General features: G+C 40.2%; 1 long non-coding RNA gene across 1 annotated transcript; it reads right to left on the reverse strand.

Annotated features, from left to right (window-relative positions):
* Positions 1–1,667: 1,667 nt before the first annotated feature.
* LOC127205835 (uncharacterized) lies at positions 1,668–9,392 on the reverse strand. Its single transcript, XR_007832689.1, has 4 exons — positions 9,301–9,392; positions 7,650–7,749; positions 5,227–5,329; positions 1,668–1,746 (listed from the first exon to the last, which is right to left on the reverse strand). It is a non-coding gene; the product is annotated as an uncharacterized LOC127205835 (long non-coding RNA).
* Between the last annotated feature and the right edge of the window lie 1,795 nt (positions 9,393–11,187).

Here is an 11,187-nt window from a genome sequence, read left to right on the forward strand (position 1 = left end):
ATATAGTAAATTAATAAAACAAACATGTTCTCTCCTATTTAGGAAAGCCAACTGTTGCTTATGAGGATTATTCTCTATTGGGAGTTCTTGGTCAGCCTTCACTTAATATACATGTAAGCATATAAAATACTTAGATCACTCCTCTATTTGGTGTCAGAAATCAGTCATTATCAATCTCATCATTCAGTCCAATAATCTACATTCCTCCTATAACAATAATGCTCATTCAATTCTACCCTTCAAGAAAATAATTATGTAACATGAAAAAACCCTCAAGTATGTGTTTATATATATAAACATTTACAGATAAGCAAGTAAATATACATTTGTATCAACACATTTTTTTTAGCCTCTAAGGAACTATTTTTAAAATGTAGTTCTATGGAATCCTAAAGTTTAGGAACAGCCAATGATTAACTGCATTTTCATTTCCAAGGACAACACTTCCTTCAAGATTCAAACACTGTCAACACTTCAAAATGAGACTACTAGTTATAATCATAATTAAAATAAATGAAGGATCCTAAAAGAGAATTGGGTTATTTCCTATGGCTTGAATGTGTCTCCAGAAAACGTGTTAAAAGCTTAATCCCCAGTGCAACAGTGGTGAGCTGCATGGCTCCATCACAGGTGTTTAAACCATGAAGTCTTCATTTTCATAAATGGATTGAGCGCCAATTAAAAAACAGCTTGCAGCCACCCATATTCCTCTTGCTGCTCTCTCAGTCACTATCATAGGATGGGGTCCAAACAAGACCCTTGCTAGAACCCAAGTAATACGCCATAACAGTAGCAATGCAAAATAAAGGAATGTACCTGCTACCTTAGCAACTGCCAATCAGAGCAGTATTAGCCACCATGCGCACTGAGTAGTTAAACAAAAACAGAATTTAGAAAACGCAATAAACTCAGGATGTGAAGTGATGTTTACAGAGGCATGACAGCTTAGTAGATCTTGGGGAAGGAATTTCAATTTCAGACTTTAACCATGGTTTTCAAGTATCACCTGCAAGATTATCTGTCTACAACTTAAGCGCAACATAGACAAAATTACTATCCTACCTCTAAAGTCATGGGTTCACTATCTCTCCCATCCTTTACGTGTTCCCTTCTACTACAGCAAAGTGTCTGTCCAAAAATGCTGTGATTTTAATGTCCTTCTGAAATTCTGATACTTAATCTCCAGTACATCACAGTCAGTCTTTAGATGATTAGGTCATCAAGTGCCCTCCCTGTCGGAGGGATTATGACCGCTATTAAAGCCTCTTCATACAGCTGTTGGGCCTTCCGCCACACTCGGCATCCTCAGCCACTCTCTGAAGCACTGAGACCAGGTTCTCAGCAGCCCTGCACCTGCTGCCACTGTCCCACAGGACTTCATGCTTCCTGCATGTGAAAAATTAGTACTATTACCTACAAGTTACTCAGCTTTGGGCATTTTGCTATAGTGCCCAAACAGTCTAAGGCAAAATAGAATCTGAGTAACAAATTAAGAAAAATCTTAATTTTTTCCTTGAAACCAAAAACCTCGAGGAAAAAAAAAACGTACAGTATTATCTGTTACTAAAATCTGATATTTGTTATGGAAAAAATGTTTATTTTGGAATTATTTAAATTTAGAAATAGGAAACCTCATAGGGACGAGAAAAGGAAAGAAAGACACAAAGTATGCAGGCAACTCTTTACTTCATGAGCTTGTCACACCCTCATTTGTTCACTAGTTCCCACGATGAGACTCAGCCACCCCTGCAAAAGAAAGAAAAGCAGTCTCTTTTAAGCATAGTGTTTGAAATGCCACATGCTGTGGTTTTTTTTTTGTTTTTTTTTTTTTTTTTTTTTAGGAAATCAAATGAGTTTCAAGAGAACACCATCCAACTTTATCCCAAGACAGTATAAAAGAATAATAGTAAATTAAAATCTGAAACTGGAAGGTCCTTGATGACGGTGAGGCTTCAGGGGCAGATGCATTTTAACACTCATTATGCTCCTTTGGCAAATGGCATTTTGGAACGGTCTGACATGTCTTTCTAAATGTAACAAAACACATTAATTACACAAGAAGTTTTTCAATTTTACATTGACATACCAGTTTAAAAACAACTGGTGAAAACGGGCACAACTGCTCTCAACTACCAAACTCTGTGAAAAACACTCAAAAATCTGCTTTAAGCAGAATGAAAACAAAACTATCATCTCCACAAAAGATCTGCCAAACTTAAAAGCATTATATTATGTAACTCCTTTGAATTACTACATACAATAATTTTGATTACAATTGTAAAACAAAAATAAAAACACAAAAACTACCTTGCAAAAATCTATCATGAGGAAAAAAAGAGAATTACAATTTAATCTAGTGAGAAGTTTGGTTGTATATTTCTCTTGCCATCCTCTCTGAATGACTTACATTATTTCAAGCACCTAAAAAAATTTCTTTCCGCTCTATAGCTACTGTAGTACACCTTGGAAAGTGCTTTCTGTAGCCGCCACCCCTTGCCTCCCCCACCAAAAAAACAAAAACAACAACAACAACAAAAAAACCAACATTTTATTTGGCTCTCACTCTGGGGAAAAATATTAATATTAAATGGTAAACAACTTTACAATGACAAAATATTTTTTTTTAACTAGAAGAACATTTTCCAAGGAGCCAGCATCCATGATGTTTCCTACACTGCTCTAGCACTTGTGAGTCACTGAATGTATTCTCTGTGCCTCAGTTTCTTCTAGAGGATTAAAGAGTTGATTCGCATTGGACAAACACAGGATGGGGTTCCAGCTAAGGCTATTAGCATCATCTCCACTAGACAAGCATAAAGAACTCAAGTCATTCAATTAGTTTACTAGGATTAATTCAGTGTTGTGTGTGTGTGTGTGTGTGTGTGTGTGTGTGTGTGTGTGTGTGTGTGTGTGTACACGATGCTCACAGCCTCTTTACTGTGGACACTCAAGGTCAGGCCCTCAACAGGTACTGAGCCCATTATGTAACTTGTACTTCAGTTTCTAAACGTTAAAAAACACATTTCTATTATCTCCAAATTACCAAGTCTTGGGCATTTTGCTATGCCCAAAGAGCATCTGTTATGCAAGATCACTAGTTCTTTTCCCCATAAACCAGAATAGTCAGTGTCAAAAAGAAAAAAAGTCATTATTTTGTATTATTAGAATTTGATTAACTGTCTATAGTGGGAAAACATTTATTTTGAAATAAGTATGGTTTATAAATAAAACATTTGGGGGGAAGAGATTGCAAAAACAGAAAAACACAGGTTATACAGGCAGATAAATAAGAGACCTGCCTCTAAACTCAAAATCTTAAGGTAACAGACACACATATCAAAGTATGACCCACGTACATTTAAGTCTGTCAAGAAAGATAAAAGCCCTAAGTAAGCGAATGTGTGTGGGCAGGGGGTGGGGTGAGAACTACATTGAAAAAAGAAGAAAAGAAAAGAAAGCCAACTAGACTTATTTTTCTGGAGGACAAACCAAGGACATCATCACAGAAAAACTTTGTCATTAAAGGAGGTTTATAGCATTTCAACTACCTGGCCATGGATGAGATGCAAGCAGGAGGAGCAGGAACACGGACCTGAACAGCTACTGCTCCTCTCTTTCCCCCTGAGCAGGGAACTGGCCCACATTCACACTCAGGTGCCTATTTCAGAAATCTCTCCAGTATTCCACAATTGCAAAGTTCACATTTCTTACTAGTAACACAAACGGGGCTTCCCATGGACAGAAGAGATTTAATGACTTGGTTCCTCCCAGTTTTCTTTTTTGTTCTATTTTGTCTTGATACATGGTCTCAATACATAGCCCAGGCTGGCTTTGAATTTGCAGCAATCTTCCTGCCCCAAACATAGGGAATTTTAGGCACCTATCAAGCATGTCCATCTTAACCCTCTATTATTCAAAAATACCACTATGTGTTGCTTCTGTTTAAATCCATCTAATAATATGTAGTTAGCCACATGCTATGAAAAAAAAAGCAACTCTACCAGTATCAGGGATAACATATTTAGTATTGAGGAGATTTATAATTAAAGAGTTTACTCTATGGACTTAAACTTTAATATAGTATTATTAGTTCCAAATGGGAGAGGAAGCTGAGACATTGTGACTACGGGAGTATAAGCTGTGGAGAAAGCTGGGTGCTGGCCAGCCCTCAGGTGTGCCATTGCTCTCGCAGAGGACTGGGGCTCGGCCTAGGCAGCTCCCAATTCCAACAACTTCAGCCCCAAGGGCTTCAACACCCTCTTCTGGCCCCTGAGGGGCACTGCGCTGACATGGACCCCAACACATGCATATAATTAGAAAAACAGTCTGTAATCCCAGCACTTGTGGAGGTAGAAGCAGGTGGATCTCCGTGAGTTCAAGCCCAGCCTGATCTACACAAGAAAAACCCTGGGTCAAAAAAAAAAAAAAAAAAAAAAAAAAAAAAGAAAGAAAGAAAGAAAGAAATTCTTAAAGTCATACCAAGTTCTTTAACCAAACACAATTTGTAAGTAAGTATGGACTTCTTTAACTGTTCTATGCCATAATATGTTCCAATAATCTATAATAAATTTTAAAAGCAAAGGCATATGGCAAAAAATAAGAGCGGAATATTTTTTCTCAGCCTCTCTCCTTTGTAATATACTAATGGTTATAATCCCCCTAGCATTAACACCAGTGGGTCAATACGATGACATATTATCAACTGGATGCTTTTCTTAGGGCCTTCCATGACTTCAGAAGTCATTACTCTGTAATAGAACCCAAGTAAGAACTGCTGTCCTCACACAGGATGGTTAATTAAATTACCCATAGCTATGACGGGCACAAAGCAACAAGAAAAAGCTATAGGCAAGCTTGTTCTGTCAGATTTCACGGAAATAGTGATTTTCAGATGAAGCATGGGTCCTCTGCACCTTAAAAGAGCCAACAGGATTCAAAGAGGACAGGACTTGTGAATCTACTGTCACCAAGTGCATGACAGTGATACAGTGTGCCTCTAATTTACCTGGATACTGGAAAACCTTATTAAACAGAAGTCCTAGCTCAAAAAGTTGCTATAAAGACTGTAATAGATACAAAAGCAGGATTATTAGACACACAATATCAGTATACCACCATTGAAATATCGCAGGTCATATCTGTATATTTAAAACATGGGCTGATCTGCAACTCAGATGGTTTCACTTGTAGACACTGATAGACAGTCTGTTTTACAAAGTCACTTACACAATAATGTTATTGATGGGGATGTGGATCAGTTTCACAAAGAAGCCAATGAATCCCATGATAGCAAATCCTATTGCTGTGGCCATGGCAATCTTCTGGAATTCTGAATTGAAAACACAAAATTTGCATTGGTTTTTGGCAGTCACTGAAAGTATGAAGAAAAGCTATCAGTAATATTAATAAAGATACCAGCATATACTTTGATTAGTGAATACATAATTTTAAAAATGAGGAAAAAGTTTGAGTAGTAATAGTACAAAAGCTAACAGGCTTCTAAGTTCCACACTTTGTTGATATTTAAAAGAAACAGAAATGAAATTGCTATGCTCTTCTTATAGGTTTCTAAGACCCTCTAGACCCTTCTATTTCCCCAATCTCCCATACTTCTCTCACCTAGAGTCCCAATAGGATGTCCTCACCTCTATTCCACTTTCCTGGTAAGTGAAGACTTTCATCGGACATGCCGCTTGGCCTAGTGTCCAGACATAAGTGAGTATATACCATCTGACTCTTTCTGCTTCTGGGTTAACTCACTCATTATGGTCATTTCTAGTTCAACCCATTTGTCCACAAATTTCAGAAATTCTTTGTTTTTAATAGCTGAGTAGTATTCCATAGTATAAATGTACCACAGTTTCTTTATCCATTCTTCTACTGAGAGTCACTTAGGCTATTTCCATGTTCTGGCTATTATGAATAAGGCTGCTATGAACATGGTTGAGCATATGTCCTTGTAGTGTGCTGGAGCATCTACTGGGTATATACCAAGGAGTGGAATAGCTGGGTCTTGAGGTAGTCCTATTCCCAGTTTTGAACACTATGACAGGCGGATTTGGGCCCAGGGGTTCTGCTCAAACTATGGCACCAACCATGGACAATACATGCAGTAAGCATCAAACCCCTACCCTGATCCAGCCAATGGACAGGACATTTTCTACAGTTAAGTGGAAAGTGGGGACTGACTTTCACATGAACTCTGGTGCCCATACTTGACTATGTATCCTTGACGGGGAGGCCCAGTGGCACTCAGAGGAAGGATAGCAGGCTACCAAGAAGAGACTTGATACCCTAGGATCATATACAGGGGGAGGAGATCCCCCTCAGTCACAGTCATAGGGGAGGGGAGTAGGGTGAAAGCAGGAGGGAGGGAGGGATGGGAGGATACAAGGGATGGGATAACAATTGAGATGTAATATGAATATTATCAATAAAAAAAGAAAGAAAATGCTATGCTCATGAGTTCATCAATGAACTCCAAAAGGATTAATTATTCTCAATGACCAAAATGAAAAATAGAAAAGGATTGAAGTCAGTATACATAGTGCTTCATACTATTTTACACACAGGTGTGCGTGCGTGTGCGCGCGCGCGCGCGTGTGTGTGTGTGTGTGTGTGTGTGTGTGTGTGTGTGTGTGTATTAAATTGTCTTTAATACCATGGTGAAGTAAAAGGTAATGGCTGAAAATTCAAGTTAAAATGAGCAGTTTTACAAAAAGGTTTCAACGTTTTCGGTCTTAGAATAAGAACTCCTAAAGATACATTCCCCAACCACCTCACCTAGCTCTCCTATTCCTCCTCATTATCTTCCTTCCACACCAAGGAAGGAATCAAAACGTTTAATTCCGTTTACTAAGGCCTGCCCTGACAGACCCCCAGGTTCACAAGAACAAAGTCCAGCATCTATTATTTTATTTGGGTATTGGATGTGTGCGAATTATGCCCACTTGACACAAACTCCTCATCTGAGAGAAGGGAACCCAATTGAGAAAATGCCTCTATAAGATATACCAATAGACAGGCAAGCCTGTAAGGCATGTTCTTAATTAGCGGTGGATGAAAGAGGACCCAGCCCATTATGGGTGGAGACCCTTCCAGCAGGTGCTCCTGGGTTCTGTAAGAAAGCAGGCTAATAAGCCTGGAGGAGCAAGGCAGTAAGCAGCACTCCTCTAGGGTCTCTACATCAGTTCTTGCCTCCAAGCTCCTACCCAGCTCAACTTCCCCCCTTGGCTTCCTTCAAGGGACTGTGATTCAAGGTAAATAAGCCAAGCAAACCCTTTCCTCCCAGAGAGCCTTTGGTCATTGTGTTTCTACACAGCAATACAAGCCCTGAGACAGCGTGTTACTCTTTTATAATAGTCTGCCTTAAATTCTAGCCCAGTCAACCCAGGAATTAAGGTAGACAAATTCAGGCATAACTTCTAAGTTTTGACAGAGAAAGAAAAATAAACTTTCTAGGTTGTAATAGCTATACTATTAATTTCATATTGAAGTTTAATTCTAGAAAAGGCAATGGTGGTGCCATCAATGCAATGCTCCTTTTAACAGTGCGCTTAGCAAGTATTCTATCACTGAGCTGATTTCCAGCCCTGCAAAGATTAATCAGATATAAACACAAGATTTAATAAATGCAAAGTTATTATTACCTTTTCTATCGGGTTTGGTGCATCTTTTAACCAGCCGAATTGAGTCCTTTACAAACTGTCGACTTGGCTCAACAAATTGCATTACCTGATCCATGACTGTCTGTTTAAAAAAAATAAAATTAAAGTGAAAACAACATACTCAGTAGGATCTTTTTACATATTAGGACTTGCTGAGTTATATACAAAAGTGAAGTAGAACAGTGGTGAATTCAAGTCATAAAGAAAAGCAATATTCCAAGCCTAAATGTATAGTGTTTTTATCATATTCAAGAAAACATGAGACTACTGACAAGCAAACACAGACCTTACAAATGTTGTTATCCTCACACTGAAGGATTTTGTTACACGTTTAAGCAACAACAGACCCCTTCCTACAAACTACACTCTTCTCACTACTCCTGTGAAGAAACAAACAAAAAAAAGTTTAGATTTAATAACTATTTTCTAAAGACCAAACTGTTGAAAAATTAGTATCTACTACAGCGAGTTCCAACTATGGTGAAGCAAGAACCTAAAACGGAGGCAAAAGCGTATTCCAATTTAGTTGCTAGAAGTCACGGCAAGTTATAATACATTTAAGTAAAAGTATATTTCCTGGGATGGACAGGCCGATAAATGGTCCAAAACAACAACTGGCAAGATCCAGATTCTGAAAAGCCTCCAGCTAAGATTGAACATTTCGAGGTTGCTTTGAAACGCTTTTAGTTACCAAGAATGCTATTCAACTTTAAGACACTGGTAATGGCGCCTCAGTATCTGTGCTTCATCTCCAGGCCTTAGAAGTCAGATGATGATTCCATTCTCTGGGTAGAAAATACAAACCCTGTTAGGTCCCAGTTTCCTTATCTAAGTCGTGAGCCACTGCTGAGGCACTTAAGGGACACACTAAGAAGTCTCCCCGCAGCCTGACTCAAAAGCAGAGAAATGCCTCTTTTCTCAGCCTTTCACTCAGCTGTTCTTGAAATCCAATGGCCCTAAAATCCACACTAGATCAACCACTGCACTCGATGTGAAAGAAGAGACACTAGTCCACTAAGACCTCTTGATGCACTCTTGAAATACACTTTCACTTTAAACTGCGAGGCTTCAAGACAGTTTCACAAGACAATCACACTAAGAGGCTCACGGCATCAGGAGACTCTGAGTTCACCAACGGGAGTGGCAGGGGTTGTTCAGAGAGAAGGCTAAATCCTAGGTCAGGAGGCTAAGTCCTGAGAGTTCATGAACGATTGGAAATCCTCCTCTGGAGAGGTCCTTACTGGAGATAATTCCACCTGAGGCCACGTAGGTAGAACCTGTGCCTGATTTGGTCGCGTTCACAGATGAATGGCTCTCTCTGCCCACCTGTCCATCAACTGCGGGCCCAGCACGCCTGTCCAGGATTCTGCAGCTCCCAAGTCTCAGCTCCCGGCCACGAGGCTCGCCAAAGGCGCCCTTGCTACCCCAGCCCACCCATCCTGTGGCCCCTCCGACCCCGGGCCCCTCGCCTCCAGCCCGCCCATCCCGCGGCCCCTTGGTTCCCAGCCCCAATCGTCCCGCCAGACCCTCGCATCCCCAGTCCCTTCCCATCCCCTTGGTGTCCCCACCCACCTATCCCGCGGGACCCTCAACCAGCTCTCCCCTACCCCAACATTCATGAGAAAATCCTTACTTGTGGGATGGCAGCTTGAGAGAGAAGAGACACGTAGCGTAGGAGAGGGTTGAGTCCACCGGAACCGGAAGCTGTTTATCCACAGCCCGCCCACTCGTCTTTCCAATTGGCTACTCACGCAGAGACGTCACTGCGCAGGCGCAGTGCTACGTGTGCCTCTCCGGGCTTCGGGAGCTGGGACGGATTTGAGCCGCTCTGGAGTCTTCCGCACAACCTGCTGACCCTGGGGCACCCTCCTGCCCTCCATCCACTTCCTGGTCTTGGGCACAGCGTCTCCAACAGCCCCAACGCAAATCTAACAAATGGTCGCTAGCTAATGAGTATCTGCGTTACAGTTCTGAGTCGCCCCGCTATGAACGTAAATAATGTCACTGATCAAAAAATGAGAGTATGAAAACCATCTCTGTTCCCGGAAAATGGCTTTCTGCTATTGGTTATGAAGATATAGAGGGTTCTCATATAGCTATAAGGATTTAGATGTACCGACCGTGCTAACAGTCTCCGAATGCAATATTTTTTGGCCATTTCTGAGTTAATGCTTGTTCTCGGATAATCTTGATTTGTTCCATCGTTAGGGTAAGAGCCAAACTGAGGGCTTTAAAGAGTTTTTATATATTTCAGTTAAGTACTGTGAAACAGACTGCAATGCTTTGCTTTCTTGTGGAACAGAGGCCATAATTCTACATATCTGAACAACCGATAAAAACTTTATGCCAGTCACTACAACAGATACAGCGGGTTTGCCAAGTAACTTGAAGCATCACAAACCGGAAGGAGTTGTATTTGTACATGCAATATAAGCAATTAGAATTTCTGTTTTTAATTCAGAGCTTGTAACCACATATCAAGAAATGACAACTGACATCCTGACATAACTCAGCCTTTGAGTGTGGAAGGGGTAAATATAGTTATAACATTCTTACAGTTTCATACTTTACCAGTATTAACACACACCTATAATCCTGGCGCTTGCAAGTAGGAGGTGGGTAGATGTTCAAGTTCACCCTTACCTACATAGAGAAATGAAGGGTACTCTGTGCAATGTGAAACTGTCTCAAAACCAAAACATAAATTATATTTTTAATTTTGCTTGGTTCCTTTTTCCTGAATTATAATCGATTACTTCTGTACTCCTTTTAATGTCTTATTAATGCATGATTCACTTTTCTGCTATATCTGCTAATCCTGGGTTTGAACGTCTAAATGTCAAATAATGTGTCTCAGGGAACTGACTGCAATAACCCTGAAAGGCAGTTTCTTTTAGGTGTCAGTTTCTTTTAGGTGATTCTTGTAATCTGTTGTGCAGGTTTCCAGTGAGCCACACATTTATTCCAAGTTTCCCAGGTGGTCTCAGGCTGAGGAACTCTTGCATAAGGGAAGACTTTAGAAATGAAAGCTTTGACCTGTGAGTTGCCTACTACCTACTTATTACACCATGAGGAAAGAGAGAGTTTTCCTCTGTTTACCTCTGCTCATTGCCCCCATATGTACGTGGCTGCTGTTGTTGTTGCTTGCTTGCTTCCCTGTTTGTGGTGCTGGGGATTGAACCCAGGGTTTTGTTCATGCTCTGCAATTCCTGTACCACTGCGCTACACCCTATCCTAAGACACATTCTAGAAATCTCTCTTACCTAATATATTCGTTGACAACATCATATTTTTTTTTCTCTTCTAGTAACCAGCTTACCATACTTCAGTGAGATCCGCTTTTACTAGACTCCACATAAGCGATTGCACTAAACTCATCACACTCCAGTGTCCTGGGTGTTGCACATATGATAGAATTTCATCCTTTTTATAAATGAATATTATTTGTTATACATTCATATCATATTTCACATCCATTCTTCTGTTAGTAGATACTTGGGATGACTCCATATCTTTGCAG

This window comes from Acomys russatus, chromosome 22 (genome assembly GCF_903995435.1).
Source record: "Acomys russatus chromosome 22, mAcoRus1.1, whole genome shotgun sequence".
Taxonomy (NCBI): domain Eukaryota; kingdom Metazoa; phylum Chordata; class Mammalia; order Rodentia; family Muridae; genus Acomys; species Acomys russatus.